This window comes from Oryctolagus cuniculus, chromosome 16 (assembly GCF_051225735.1).
Source record: "Oryctolagus cuniculus isolate XC-2025 breed Fujian yellow rabbit chromosome 16, ASM5122573v1, whole genome shotgun sequence".
NCBI lineage: Eukaryota > Metazoa > Chordata > Mammalia > Lagomorpha > Leporidae > Oryctolagus > Oryctolagus cuniculus.
This window is the reverse complement of record NC_142882.1, coordinates 52,337,702-52,353,109: the sequence shown is the minus strand read 5'-3', so window position 1 is coordinate 52,353,109 and position 15,408 is coordinate 52,337,702. Positions and strand designations below refer to the sequence as shown.

The window sequence follows — 15,408 nt, the reverse complement described above, 5'->3', positions numbered from 1 at the left end:
ATGTGCCTTTGGCCTCCCTGTCCCCGTAGTTGGACAACAGCAGAAGTTTAGAAACTGAACAGAGCTGTGCTGCGTGTGTTGGTCAGCTTGTCCTCACGACAGTAAATACTTAAAATAACCTGCTTAGAAGGAAAGGTTTTCAGCTCACAGCTCTGGACTGCCACAGTCCACGACGGGGAAGCCCAGCAGTCTGATGAGTGGTGGACGGCAGAACACGTGCAGAAGGAGGAGCATGGCAAGCCAAGAGGCAGAGGGAGAAGCCAGGCCACACGGAGCTCCAACAGCCAACCCTCTCACAAGGACTGCCTTCTGGGGCTGCCTCTAGTGACCTAGGGGCCTCCCAGCATGCCCATCTCCCAGACATCATCTTCAGATCAGGGCTCTACCCTTCATCCACCAACCATTAATCCACTAACCATTCACAGAAGGGGACCAAGCCTTTGACATATGGGCCTCTGAGGCACACACACACAAATATCCAAACCATAACATGAACTTAGGAGACTGAGTGACTCCCACCAGTGGATTGCTGACAACTACAACCAATTCCATCTACACTGTGCCCATCCATCCTTTAACAACTATTTTGCGAGTAGGCACTCAACACACACACACACACACACACACGGCATACTGAATTAAGGGGGTAACAGAAAAGGACACACTCAAAGTGGTAATTATTTGCAAAACAAAACAAAAAAAAATCAGATGTGGCCACCCTCAAGCTAAGCACATTAAATATTGTAAAGATCTCCTTGCCTTGAACAATCTTAAGTGTGATAAATCTGAAGGCCTGAGGTTGGGCATTCAACTTACGAAGTGGGCAGATTCTAGGACATGTGGGTACAGCAGAGTGTGGACGCAGCAGGAGGCGGTCAGACTTGGATCCCAGATGAAACCCAGGGCATTTCTTTGCTCTAGCTTTACAAAACAAGGTCCTGTTGCCTTGCAGGTGGGGCTCTTGGTACATGAGTTCTTTTGTGTGTTATATTCTGTATGTTTTAAATACTTTATATCTTTCAAAATGAAAATATTTATTATTGTGTCATTTACAAGACTGTTACAAAATTCATACTGCACTAATGGGAAGGGATAAGAAAGCAATTTTGTAATGTTTATTAGATTTCACTAGTGTCTACAGTCTTCAGCTGAGTGACTGCATTTTGGAAAATGTATCCTCAAGGAGAAAATGTAGTCAATATATTCATTGAAACATCATTTATAATGATGAAAAATGAGAAAATCAAAGTTCAAAATAAAATTATTACTTAACTGAAGGGTTGGAAAACTAAGACAGCCTATGGACAAAACCCAATGCATTGGCTGTTTTTATAAAGTTTTAGTTGACACACAGCCATGCCTATTTGTTTACGTATAGTCTGTGGCTGCTTTTACATTAAGTCAGCAAAGCTGAGTAGTAGTGATCAAGACCAAAGGGCCCAAAACCCAAAAATAATTACTACCAGTCCCTTCGTAGAAAAAGTTTACCAACTTTTACTTAATTTATGGTACTTCCATACAACAAAATATGATTCAATCATTTAAAAGTACATTTATTAGAGAAAGTTCAATGACATGAATAAAGATTTGAGATTTAATGTCAAGTTAAATATGCATATGCACTTTGATTCCAACCATGACAACAATATGCAGAGAACTCATTTATAGCCTCAATATTCATTGGTTCCACACTGCACCTCAGAACATGTTTTCAAAACACTGCTGCAGGTCAGGGTGGGGACGATTCCTTCACACAGATAACTAAACAGGCCATGATGATGCAGCCACACAAATGCCCTGAAAGAGGAACTAGAGGTCACATACGCACACAGGAGCAATGTCTGACCTGAGCCTGGGCCCAGGGGATGCCTCCAGAAGACGTGGTGTTTCCATCTACAGCCTGAAGCAAGCGGGTACACTCCAGGGAGCTACAGAGAGAAAGTGCTCATCAGAAAGCAGCAAACCAGGGAGAAACAGGGTAAATCAAAGCCTGAGGGCAAGAGAGGAGTCAACCCTGCCAGACGCCTAAAGCCAAGCCATCATAGCCACAACTCGGGGTTTGAAGGGACACCAAAGAAACCCGGTCAGGACAAAATCTAGCATGAATAATCACACCACCATCCCCTTCTCTCTCCCTGGCCTCCTCCCTTTCCCAAGAAGGAAGAATTGACATCAAGGGCAGTTGAGTCATTGTACACAGTAAGAAGTAGGGAAGAGTGAAGAAAAGGGAGAGAGCAACACCTTTGCATGAATAAGAAATGCAAGTAAAATGTTTTAGTTATTTTTTTAGGACCTGTTGAAATTTGTTTCCTTAAACAGACACTTGGAACTGGACAACATGGGCCCTGAAATTATAAAGATCCAATGTGCTGCAGAGAGAATATATGGCACTTGTCACACACACACAAATAGATTCTTTTTTCAAGACAGGACTTATTTCTATAAATAGACAAGAAGCAAATGCTTTGTCTCATAAATCCTTTTACTGACTTTAAAATTAGATGTTCTTCCAGTACTTCTTGAGGGATTGTCCTCCTTAGTGGAGTCTGGCTGGACACCCCTGCACCATTTACTGAACACCTGAGGACTCACACGATGTGTGGTTGGTATCAGAGCAGTGGATTCAGCCCCACATCCCCACCCCCATTTTGCCTAATTCTAGCACCTTCCGGACCTGGGGAGACTGTGACTTCCTCCTGCATCTTGTTTATGAAGTTCTGTCCATCTCACTCTAGTCTCTCCTCATTGTCAAGGGGAGCACTCAGAAGCCGTGGCCCCATTTTCCTAAGAACACTCTAGAGCTCTGCTGTTCCCACTACTAGATTTCAGCTTTGGCCCCGATTGTCCCCATTCTGGTACCAAATGTAAATGATGCTGTCAATAGTTCTTCCAGAGCCACGCTGCAGGCTGCTGATGCCATCCCTTCTGCGTGTGTGTGTGTGTGTGTGCACGCGCATGCTCGTGCACACTTCCCCCTGCATCACATCATACCGGAATGACCACGGTCACTCACTAAGTGATTTGCCTTCACCAAGCCACTGTGCACATTTTCAAAAGCATCCTTTCTTCAATCACTTCCCTGTTTTGAAAACTTTCAGTGGTTTCCCTTTAGCCGCGGGATAAACTTCATACTCGTTACCCTCATCTGTTCATGTTCCTCAAATTCAGATTACATCTACCTGCAAATCTTCACATTTTACCAGCTCCCATCACTACCATTGAGACAGGCTGCTCAGACTCCTATATGCTCACCCTGCAGAGGACCCGACTTTTCCTTTCCCTCCACCTGAACACAGTCCAGAACCCAAGGCCGGGAGGCTGGGAGCCACCCTGAGCCAGAGATGGTGTTCTCTCTCGTCATTCCTCAGCTCGCTCTCAGCGCACCTCACATTCTGCCACGGCAGATTTCTTCCCATGAACGTGGGGCTTCTCTCCCTAACCAGATCTTAATTTACCTGATAACTAACACTGACTTCCTCAACTTGTACCCAGTGCTCAAAAAATTCACCTGGCGATAGATCATTCCTTTTATGACGGACGCATTCAGGGTCTGCCCTCCCTCGGCATGAAGCCCGTCCCCCAGAGCCGCAAGAGCCTCCTGGCCAGGCTTTCTCCAGGCTGCTGTTGAGGCAAAGCTGAGGCAGTCCAGTTCTGTCTTGGCTGCACACTGCACCTGGGGCTGAACAGACATCTGGCATTGACTGGCTAAGAGCTCAGGGCAGAGAGCAGAGTGCACTCAATCCTGATTTAGGATAAAATGCATTTACCCTTAATATACTAATATTTAGTGTAAAACTCAATAAAAACTGCTAACTATTGAACCCTCATCATACATACGCCTCTAAAACAACACACTGAGTACTTTGCATGTTGTCTCATTTCAGTTTCATAACATTCCAATGAGACAAGCATCATCCGATCTGCTGAGCTGGGAATCAAGAACTTATTAGCGGGACCGATGCTGTGACACAGCAAATGAATGCCACTTCTGATTCAGCTCTCTGCTATGGCTTGAGAAAGCAGTAGAAGATGGCCCAAGTCCTTGGGCCCCTGCACCCAAACAGGAGACCCAGAAGAAGCTCCTGGCTTCTGGCTCCTGGCTTTGGATCAGCACAGCTCTGGCCGTTGCAGCCAACTGGGGAGTGAAACATTGAATGGAAGACCTCTCTCTTTCTCTCTGCCTCTCCTTTCTCTGTGTAACTCTGACTTTCAAATAAATACATAAATCTTTAAAAAATTTTAAAAAGATCATCAAATTCAATGCAAAGATTAAGCTCATTGAAAGTCATGGGCTATTAAAGAAAAAAAGAACTTATTAGCAAGGTCTTGACCAAGGACACCTGTGCTATTGCATGGCACCTGCAGTGCCCTGCTTGAGTGATCCGGTGGAAGGAAGGCAATCAACCTGCTCCTCCTCCCGTCTCTCAGGTAGAGGTGAGGGATCGTGATGATGTGTTGAAGAAGGTGTGGAATAGACAGGAAGGAAACTGGGGGTCTGCTCTATTGCTCAGTTATGGGATCTTCCTATAAGCTTCGAGTCCGAGGCAGGTGAGCCCAGGTACTGCCTGCTTCCTATAACTGAGTATTGACAATGCAGCCATAAAAATAATTATGCATCTACTGGGCAATTTCAACCTCATACTTTCTTTTTTGTTGTTTTTGTTTTGTTTTGTTTTCATCCAAGGACCTCAGAGGCCATAGGTTCAGGCATATACTTTCATGAGTCTGGGAAAAAGGAGCCTGCTAGCTACAAAATAAAAAGTATACAGAAATGTAGCCATTCTAAAAAATAAATAAACAAATAAGCAATGTAGCCAAAACAGAGCACTGCTCTCCCAAGCCTCGTGCACAGGGTGATGTAACTCCACAGGGTCTGTAATTCCATGCAGATCTTCCCCTTGCCACCTGTGACACACGTCAGAGTGGCTGATCACGAGCCACATCATCTCCGACGCCACTGATTCTTTAATCCTCTGTGTGGTTTTGACTCAGACATTGTTCCTTCTGTTCTCCCGGCAAGCAGCTGCCTCCTTTGAAAACCAAGGACACCAACTGATCCAAATGACATTCAAGTCAGTGTCGCTGGATTGCAGTAGACCTGGAAACAGCACACAACTCAGCTTCAATCTCTGGAAAGAAACAAAAAACCAGTCATCTAGCACTCGGCTGATAAAGACATAAAAGACCATTCTCAGAGCCGTTGTTCTGACCATAGTCCATCATTCTGTTACCAGAGAATGGCAGGGTTCTTGTCTTCGTGCAAGAAAGAATTCAGGCGTGAAACAGAGAGTAGTGGGAGGTAAAATAGCAAGGTTTATTAGGGCAGGGACATCTGTAAGAACGGATGGGCACCTCTCCACACAGAACCTGAGGGAGAGTGCCCAGTCGCTCGGACTGGAGGGGGAAGGAGCGAGGTTACATGGTGTGGGGAGAGGTTACACCTGGGCAGGCCAGGTGGGCGGCTCAGCAGAGAGGCAGAGGGCTGAGCTCGCCACCGGTTGAGGCCAGGGGTTTTTAAGGAGATGGGTCTTTGTCTTCACACATCTCCTCCCGAAACAAAGGATTTTATGGATGTAAATATTAAGAAGCTCCTATCTGAGTTTTCCCCTGAAGGTATCAGACAGGAGGAAGCCTAGCTGAGTTTAGAGGAAGGATGAGCAAGACCCCCTGGAGAATTAGGATCCAGAGAAGGGTATTTGAAATGCAGATACTGGGCTGCATCTGGAAGGTTATCAGGCAGAAGGGGCGGGACCCCCACCTGGCAGGTTATCAGGTAGAAGGGGGCAGGGCAGGTTGCAGATACTGGGCTGCCCCTGAAACGTTATCCAGATGGCTTTGAGATGCAGATGCATATGCTGGACATAAATGTCTTTTCTTTAGGCCTTTGTCACACACACATAAGCTCATATCTGACTTCCTACCTAACAATTCCAGATGTCCTGCTACTGACATTTAGGGTAACGGATGACAGGAAGGTATCACCTCGGAATGTACCCTTCTGCAGGCTGGAAACCGACTTGCAAGCCACTCGTCTCTGAAGGATGAGTGAAGATTAATGAGGCACTCTGGCTCTATTGGTCTGAGTTTGAAATGACAGCAAAGGGAGAGAGAGAATAGCACAACAGACTGCTGTCACATACAAAAGGAAACTTTGTTAACAATTCTCCCCCTAAGTCTAGGTTCTGAACTAGCTGAATTGTTGAGCAATTATCTAAATGTCCTCAGTAGATGATAATAATGCCCTCAGTATCTATTGTTATGCCCGGCTTCTCATGTCTTCGTTTGCATTTCCTCCTGATCAGATTTACCTAAGATAATTTTATTAGCATTTTATTGTGCAGTGTGGAATGCCACAGTTCATACTCCAATCAATCTCTTGCAAAAATCCCGGCTGTCTCACCCCTTTCTCCCTTTGCTTAACTCACTTGCAAAATGTGAAAACACAGATGAACCCTGAGGACAGCACACTAAATGAAATAAGCCAGGAAGACTGAGAGGGTTGAGCCAGACAAGATCTTCCCCAGAGTCTCCCCACAGACACCGATCTGAGCAGCTACTCACACACCAATCAACCTTTCGAGAGCAGGGGAAACACCGTGAGGGGGCATAGTGCCTGGTTTTAGTATAATAAGAAAAGACACATTGAGGAAGGCAGGGAAGAGTTGCCTGCGTGTCGTCCCCCCATCCTCTGCCCAGTGTTGCAGAGTGGGGAACACCATGGCCTTATAAAGAAGAGAATTATGCACATGACATCTACTGGTCTCTGTTGAGACCAAGAGGGACTTGTTCAATGGGAGAAGGGTAAGCAGGAAGCGCTTGGCAAGCCTCGCTTGTACAGCAGACACCAGGGATATTTCAAAACCACCGCTCTACCTTCCTTATTCATTTTCTCTGCTGGTGAACTTGTTGTTTTCTTCCATCAGTATGGATTTGTGTTTGACTATTCTGTTTTTCATTCCAATAAAAATCTTGCTAAAGCTTCTTGTTCACAGACATGACTCCGTCTTGTAGATTAAAAAAGAAAAATTAGGGGCAGGTGTTTGGCCCAGAGGTTAAGATACTCATTCAGTCTCCTGTATCCCATATCAGAATGCCTAAGTTCCAGTCCCAGCTCCATCTGGATTCCAGCTTCCCACTAATACACATCCTGGGAGGCCCAGGCGGTGGCTCAAGTAGCTGGATCCCTGCCAAGTATATACAGGACACTTGGATGGAGTTCTGGGCTCCTGGCTTTGGCCTGCCCAGGTCCAGCTGTTGTAGACATTTGGGGAATAAATGGTAGTTCTCCCTTTCTCCCTCCCTCCCTCCCTTTCTCCGTCTCTCTTCTTCTCAAATGAATAAAATAAATAAACTTTATTTTTAAAAAGTTTTTTTAAAAAAATACCTTAAACAAATATCTTCTAAAATTTTCTTCTGATTTTTACAATAAATCTAATTTATGATTTACATTTTTTCTTCTGTCTTTAAAATATCACTTCCCTTCTTTAGTGCTATGGGGTGGGGGGCATTCCTTCAGCTGTTTCTTTACTTATATTTATCACGAACTCAAAGAACCCAACCAGGCCTCATATTAGAAACTAGACCCTGTACTGTGATCATTCTTGTGCGGTTGGTTAAGCCACCACCTGCAATGCCAGCATCCCATATCACAACAAGTCCCAGCTGCTCCGCTTCCCATCTAGATCCCCGCTAATGAACTCGGGAAAGTAGCAGATGATGGTCCAAGTACTCGGGCACCTGCTCCCCATGTGGGAGACCTAAAGGAGTTCTAGGCTCCTTTCAGGCCTGGCCCAGCCCCAACCATTGCAGACATTTGGGAAGTGAACCAGCAGATGGAAGATCTCTTTCTGTCTCTCTCCCTGTCACTCTGCCTTCCAAATAAACAAAATAAACCTTGAAAGAAAGAGAGGAAGGAAGGAAAGGAGGGAGGAAGGAAGAAAAGAGAAAGAATATGTACTGTGCCATTGTGATCTCCATAAAATTGTTAAGAATCCCCCCCCCTTTGAACACTCGTATGAGCTGAGTGCAAGTGTGTGCGCATTCTGAGCCCAGTTCTTACAGGTGGTTCCACCAGGGTTCTTCAGTAAATGTAATAAGCAGCACACACCCCCTTTTATTCCTGAGTGAGAAGAAGAAAATGCAGCTCCCGGGCAACTGAAGCTATCTGTGCACCAGTCCACTTCAGGGAGCAAAGTGAGGAAAGGGAGACTTGCCCTGTAAGCAGCTCTCTCCTGAGGGCTCTCAGCATGAGCCTCTATCCAGCCTCTCACATCTGGGAACCTCCGCTTAGAAGAAAGGCTGTGACTTACACCTCAGACATCAGCGTTCTGTTTGATGATGCCATGCTTTTGCACGTGCTAAAGAAGCCAGCTGCCCTGGCCTGCCATACGCGACCCATCCATCAAGGTTGTTCTCCAGATTTCTGCTCCATGATCTCTTCCTCTGCGAAGACTTTCCTGGAAAACCCCTCATTCAGATGGGACTGGTCTCTGCTACTTATTTGCAGACATACTATTTAATTCATTAGTTTAAATACTCACTGGCCTGGGTTCTGTGGCGCCGGCATCCCATATGGGCGCCGGTTCTAGTCCTGGTTGCTCCTCTTCCAGTCCAGCTCTCTGCTGTGGCCTGGGAAGGCAGTGGAGGATGGCCCGGGTGCTTGGTCCCTGCACCCGCATGGGAGACCAGGGGGAAGCACCTGGCTCCTGGCTTCGGATCAGTGTAGTTATGGCCGTTGCGGCCATTTGGGGAGTGAACCAATGGAAGGAAGACCTTTCTCTCTATCTCTCTCACTGTCTGTAACTCTACCTGTCAAATAAATAAATAAATAATCTTTTTAAAAAATACCCACTGGCCATACTAGACTGTCTCTCTATATCTTTTTTTTTGGGGGGGGGGGGAGAATGAGAGAGAGAGAGAGATCCTTCATCCACCGGTTCACTTCCCAAATGCCCACAACAACAGTCCGAGTTGATTCAGGTCAAATCCAGGAGCCACACAACGTATCTCTCACATGCGTGGTAGAAAACCAAATACTTGGACCATCACCTGCTGCCTCCAAGCACATCTGCAAGATGCTGAATCAGAAGTTGAGGTGGAACTCACTCCAGTAGAGGACATGAGCACCCCACGTTGGCGGCTCAACCCGCTGCACCACAACGCCCTCACTTAGCAAGGGTCCTATCTAATAGTGGATCATCCATGAGTGTTAAACCCAAGGCTGTGCAACAAAAAGACACATGCCAGCTACCTTCAGAAACAGTATTTGTCCTGAGGGAGGCTGTTGCCTCACTCTCCAGTTTCTAGAGCTTTCCTGGAGAAGACCTAGAGGTGGTGAACTAAGGGATCACCTCTGACTGATCCCTGAAGACGCTACAGTAGTGCAGGAGGACCCTGCCAGAGACAGCATGGCTGGAGTCTCCTAACCCAGTCCCACAGTCAAAAGAAGCAATGTGGGTGCCTCCTGGATAATGAAAAATGGTCAGCTCTCATCCTTGACTTTCAGAGCGACTGCAGACTTGATCATGGGAACTTAGGGAAGGGACTGTGCTGAACATCTGCACTTCTAAAAACTGCAGCAGGGGGCCGGCGCCGCGGCTCACAAGGCTAATCCTCTGCCTTGCGGTGCCGGCACTCCGGGTTCTAGTCCTGGTCGGGGCGCCAGATTCTGTCCCGGTTGCCCCTCTTCCAGGCCAGCTCTCTGCTGTGGCCAGGGAGTGCAGTGGAGGATGGACCAAGTACTTGGGCCCTGCACCCCATGGGAGACCAGGAGAAGCACCTGGCTCCTGCCATTGGATCGGCGCGGTGCGCCGGCCGCAGCGTGGAGGCTATTGGAGGGTGAACCAACGGCAAGGGAAGACCTTTCTCTCTGTCTCTCTCTCACTGTCCACTCTGCCTGGCAAAAAAAGAAAAAAAAAAAAAGAAAAAAAAAAACTGCAGCAGGGCTTTGCCCTTCCTGGGAATACAGATACCCAGTGAATTAAACAATTACATTAGCCCATTTTCTCACAGAAGCTTAATGGGTATATGTGGAAGTCTAGTCAAAATGAATCAGATTGCAACAATTTTTTAAAAAACTGCATTCCAGGGGCAGGCAAGATGTGGTTAAGATCATGGTAAAGACATTAATATCCCATATTGGAAAGCCTGGGTTCAAGTCCTGTTTTCATTCCTGATTCCAGCTGCTGGCTAATGCACACTCAGGGAGAAAGCAGGTGCTGACTCAAGTAATTGGATCCCTGTCACCCACATGGGAGATTTGGATTGAGTTCCTGGATTCCAGGTCTAGTCAGTCTAGCCCCAGCCATTGTGAGCATTTGGGGGAGTAAACTAAAAGACAGGAGTCTCTCTCTCACACACACACACACACATGCACACAAATAAAAAAACTCATTTCAGGTCGAAGGTTAGTGGCAGCAGAGGGAAAAAGGCACACAGAGACTGCTTTCAATAAAAGTCATTTAGAATATTTTAGCACCACCTCATGAACTGCTTGGAACCAGAAACATTTGCTGCTGCTGTTGTTATCCTCTGCATTCAAAAAATATTCCACCCATAAAGTCCATGTCCTTGGCAGTAACTCTTGGCAATCTAATTAATTGCTTCCAACAGGGAAAAGGCCAGATATGTTTTTGCTGCCCTTACACAAAATAGTCAATAATCTGAGAGTCAATCTATGGCAATTAGGCAGGCTTTTACTATGTATGTGGAATCACCCGAATCAAAAGCTATTTTCTATCTTACAAATGTCCCTTATCATTGTTGGGAGCTTATGAGTGTGCACTGCAAAGCTGAATAGAGGCCCTTCATTTGTCCATGCAAGACAAGCAACTGAAACTGGCTTGTGGTGTTTATTAGACTATCTCAAACGGTGCCTTTCTTAGTCTAGGCTGAATCCAGTCCCAATCAGTTTTCTTGTTAGAGTTGGCTCAGGACAGCTTCTCTCTTGAGCCAATATTTAAGATATCATAATAGGTGGATTCTTTTTGGTATTTTTTAAATTATTTTATTTATTTGAAAGGGAGATGGAAAGAGAAACAGAGATAGAGTTCTCCCATTTACTAGTTCACTACCCAAATCCCCACAACCCTGGGGGCTGGACCAGGCTGAAGGCAGGAACTAGCAGCCAGGAACTCTGAGTCTCCCACATGGGTACTTAAGCCATAACCTCTGCCTCCCCAGGTGAACGTTAGCAGGAAGCTGGAAATGGAGAACGGAGCTGGGACTCAAACCTAGAGGACCGTGATATGGATGCGAGAGTGCCAGGTGTCACCACTGCACCAAACGCGCACCTCCAGGTATCCTGATAGATGGATTCTAATGCCCAGACACCCAGCTGACACAGAGTTCCCCTCTGCATTCCCTCTGCACCCTCATGCTGATTGCTGCATCCAATTCTTCAGCGGCCCCACCTGCAAATGGGAGGCTTGATCAGGGTTCTCCAGAGAAACAGAACCAAAAGGACTTATGCATGCATGCATCTACAGAGAGAGACAGAGACAGAGAGACTGATTTATAGTAAGGGGTTGGCTCACCTGACCATGGAGGCAGCAAGTCCCAAGACCTGCAGGTAGCCAGCTGCAGACCCGAGAGAGAGCCGACGCTGGAGTTCCTATCCAAAAGCCAGCAGGCACCAGACCCAAAAGAACCAGTGTTTCAATTAGAGTCCAGAGACAAGAGCAGTCAGCTGTCCCAGCTCAGGGCAGCCAGGCAGGAGGCGCTCGCTCTTGCTTGTGCGAAAGGCAGCCTCTTGGTTTGCTACGGCCATCAGTGGATCAGAGGAGGGCCACCCACATGAGACGGGGCCATCTGCTTCTGTCAGGCCACCACAGGCTAACGTCAGCCCCCAACACCCTCACTGCCATACCCAAAATAAATGTTTAACCAGACATCTGGGCACCCCAGCCCAGTCAGGTTAATGCATAAAATTAACCAGTCAGTTGTACCTCCAATACAAACAGCTTTCCCTAATCCGGCTTCCCTAGTGACCCCCAGGCTAGAGTGACAAGGCTGATACTCCACTGTGTCTTCACACAACTACATCTCTCAGTTTCTCAAAGCCCGTGCTGGGTGTGTTTTATTACTAAATCCCCGAATGCAGTCTTCTACTTCCTTTTCCTGGTTTCTTCCTATCTCTCCTTCTGAGTCTCAAGTACTCAAGGGAAGCCTCACTATTCACCCTGATTTTGTGTTGAAAATCTTTAGACCTTCTCCATGGTTCCACAGCCCAGTTCAAATCCAGCTGCATTTTCTGCAATGAGGCTGTGACCAGCAGACAACCCAAGACCACGCCCAGCTAGTGGTGCTCCATCAGCTGCCATCTTGATGTCTAAGCCTGAGATCGCGTAAGAAGAGACCTGGGCCTCTCACCTGGAAGTTTCTGTACATACGATGAGCCTGACACCACACAACACCTTTTGGCTTCAAGCGCAGAACACAGTCCCTCGTCCTCAAAACTTCCTCAGAAAAGTTAGAACGGATGCATCCCAATAAACATAACTATTAAGTATTTTCATGAAAAGTTTTCCATCTGAATTCGTCATTTGAGCTTATAGACTTAACTTCCAGTTTGCAGGGGACAAGAGGGACTAGGAGGACAAGTTAAATATTCCACAAGGCTCACTCGGACTTACCTCCAATGGTGGAACTAGAAATGTGCCAGGGTGTGGGGAGCAACTCGGACTAGACTAAGTTACTGGAATTAAGACTTATTCTATGCATCTGCTCTCCCACAATATGGCGCTGGGAGAGGAGGAAACAGCTTCTACACAGCTGCCTCCAGTTCAACCAATAAACAGCAGGACCTGCTCCTGATTGCAGGAGAGCAGCGTACTCGGTGTGTGGGTAGCAGAGTTGGGATTGGTGGAAAAGGACTATAAAGGAGGAGAGAGACAACATGCACCAGGAACATCTATCTGAAGGAACACCTGTGCAGCCCCCGAGAGAGCCGGCCGGCAGTGTGCCGCTCCCCCGCGGAAGTGGGGAAGGTGGCAGGGGGAACCGCCCTTCCACGGAGGTGGAAGGGATGGTAGCCAACCCAGGAAGAACCCGCAGCAAACCCGGGGAGGGCCGAGCAGACAAAAGAACAACGCAGGGTCCTGTGTCGTTCCTCCACGAAGAGGGGGAGCGACACCAGGGGATTTCAGCTCAATCTTACCAAGGAGGCAGGAACCAATGCCAGCGCACTTGGTAAAGTGATAAGTATAAATACACAACCGATCAAAAAGATAGGGTAAGTGTCGAAGAGATTTCACAAATAAGACCAGTGTAAGCAACTAATGAAGGATAGAATTAAAAGGGAGAAAATGATCCTGCGGGGGAAACAGGACACACAGCAGACTCATAGAATGGCAGCACTCCTGCCTCAGAATCAACCCTTGGGACATTCGGATCTGGCTAAAAGATCCATGAGAGTCTCACAGGCATGGAAAGCCATGACACGGTGGCAAAAAACAATCTAAATGAAAGATCCTGGTGAACAAGACCCCAGCAGAAGGAACAGGCCATCAAGGAGAGAGGCGCCTTTCCCTGAAGGGAGGAAGGAACCTCCACTGTGATTCGGCCTTGACTAAACAAGTTCAGAGTCAGTGAACTCAAGGGGCTTCCATAGCCTAGACAGCTCATAGCAAGAGTCTTGGTGATTGCTGACATCATAAATAAGAGTGCCAATTGTTAATCAATAACGGGAGTCACTGGGTACATGCTCCCCACGTAGGATCTCTGTCCTTAATGTGTTCTACTATGAAACTTAAAAAACAACACTACTAGTCGAACAATACCCTATACCTTGTGCGGTTGTGTGAGTGCAGCCTGTTGAAATCCTTGCTTAGTATATACTAAGTTGATCTTCAGTATATGAAGGTAATTGAAAATGAAACTCGATGAAGGGCGGGATGGGAGAGGGAGTGGGAAAGGGGAGGGCCACGGGAGGGAGGGAGGTTGGTGGTGGGAAGCCATAACAATACAAAAGTTGCACTTTGTAAATTCACATTTATTAAATAAAAATAACTATATAACAAACAAAAAAAGAAAAAGAAAATAAATAAATAAATATTCCACAAGGAAATGGACAAATTGGGGACCTTAAGGCCATCAGGCTTAACTCTTCCAAGATTCTGAAAACTTGAGATGTTACAACCAAATGCAGTGGGTGAATTTAGCCTCAAAGCTATTTTTTACATAAATAAACAAAAGAGTAATAGGCTCATTTATAGATTTTGTTTTGGGACAATGGTGGAATTTTGAGTATGAATTACAGCTTAGTGATATTATGACACTGTTGTTAACTTTCTAAGGTAGATATTTAAAAAGACAAAGTCCTTATGCTTAGGAAAAGCATGCAGAAGAGTTTAGGGATGAAGTGTTGGGAGTTTGCAAAAATAACTTCCAAAATTTACACTACAAAACATATAAAAATAAAGCAATTAAGGCACAATTCTAGTGAGCAATAATTGAAGCCACATGCAGGGTTTATAGGTATAAAGTATACTAGTCTTTAAACTTCTAGGTTTGAATTTTTTCACAATAAAACATTGAGGAAAAAATAATCCTCGGTAAAAGCGCATGCGTTGGGTGAATATTCTGTCCACCTGCGCACTCCAGAGAACCAGCTCAGAGTGGCGGAGCAGTTGGTAGCAGGATCCCAACCCCAGGAGCCTCCACCCCCACCTCCGTGACCTCCCACAGCGGCGCACCGCCCCTCCTGGGGGCCCCATCCCTGGGCTTCTTTTTCCTCCCAGGCCTGCCCCATGCACAAGGAGAGACTGGTACGTCTCCTTGGTCACTCCCCAGCCTGCGTCGGAATGGAAAGGACCTCTCTGATCTCTGATTCTTTCACAGCTCTGTCTGCAGTAAGAGGTGCTCCACAAAGAGCTGACAAAGGAGTCGATGGTGCTTCTGCCTTCCTCCACCATCTTAAAACACCCATCCGGGGCAAGAATTGTGCCTCACTAGTCTCGATAACATGCATTTGGTCTCTGTTCAGAACTTGTAAAAATGGAACTGATGCAGACTGTCCTCATCGCACAGCCGGCAGCTCTGTCTCAGTTTCTGGGCCGACCCCGGGAGCTGAGAAAGCAGAAAGGGAAGCTGCTGGGAGCCTCCATGATCCATGTGTGATTGCCCCCGCCCCCGTCTTCTGCATTTGACCCTCACCAAACCCTAGAGAAGGGTTTCCCAAAGCACAGTCTCGATTGGAAATGGCCGATTTCCCAAGCCCTGACTCGGGGATTCTAACTCATTCGGGTGGAAGCGCGGCCTGGACACCTGCTGCCCTCCATGCTCCCCAGTGACTCTGACAGCAGCCAGGTCTGAGAACCACCCAGCTGCAAGCATTTGTTCTGGTTACTGGTGGTGCACAACCCCCACACCAAACACACACACACACCACACACACACATACCATACACA

General features: G+C 46.7%; 1 long non-coding RNA gene across 1 annotated transcript; it reads right to left on the bottom strand.

Annotated features, from left to right (window-relative positions):
- Positions 1 to 1,540: 1,540 nt before the first annotated feature.
- Positions 1,541 to 13,466, bottom strand: LOC149121747 (uncharacterized). Its single transcript, XR_016222552.1, has 2 exons — positions 12,633 to 13,466; positions 1,541 to 5,129 (listed from the first exon to the last, which is right to left on the bottom strand). It is a non-coding gene; the product is annotated as an uncharacterized LOC149121747 (long non-coding RNA).
- Positions 13,467 to 15,408: the final 1,942 nt, after the last annotated feature.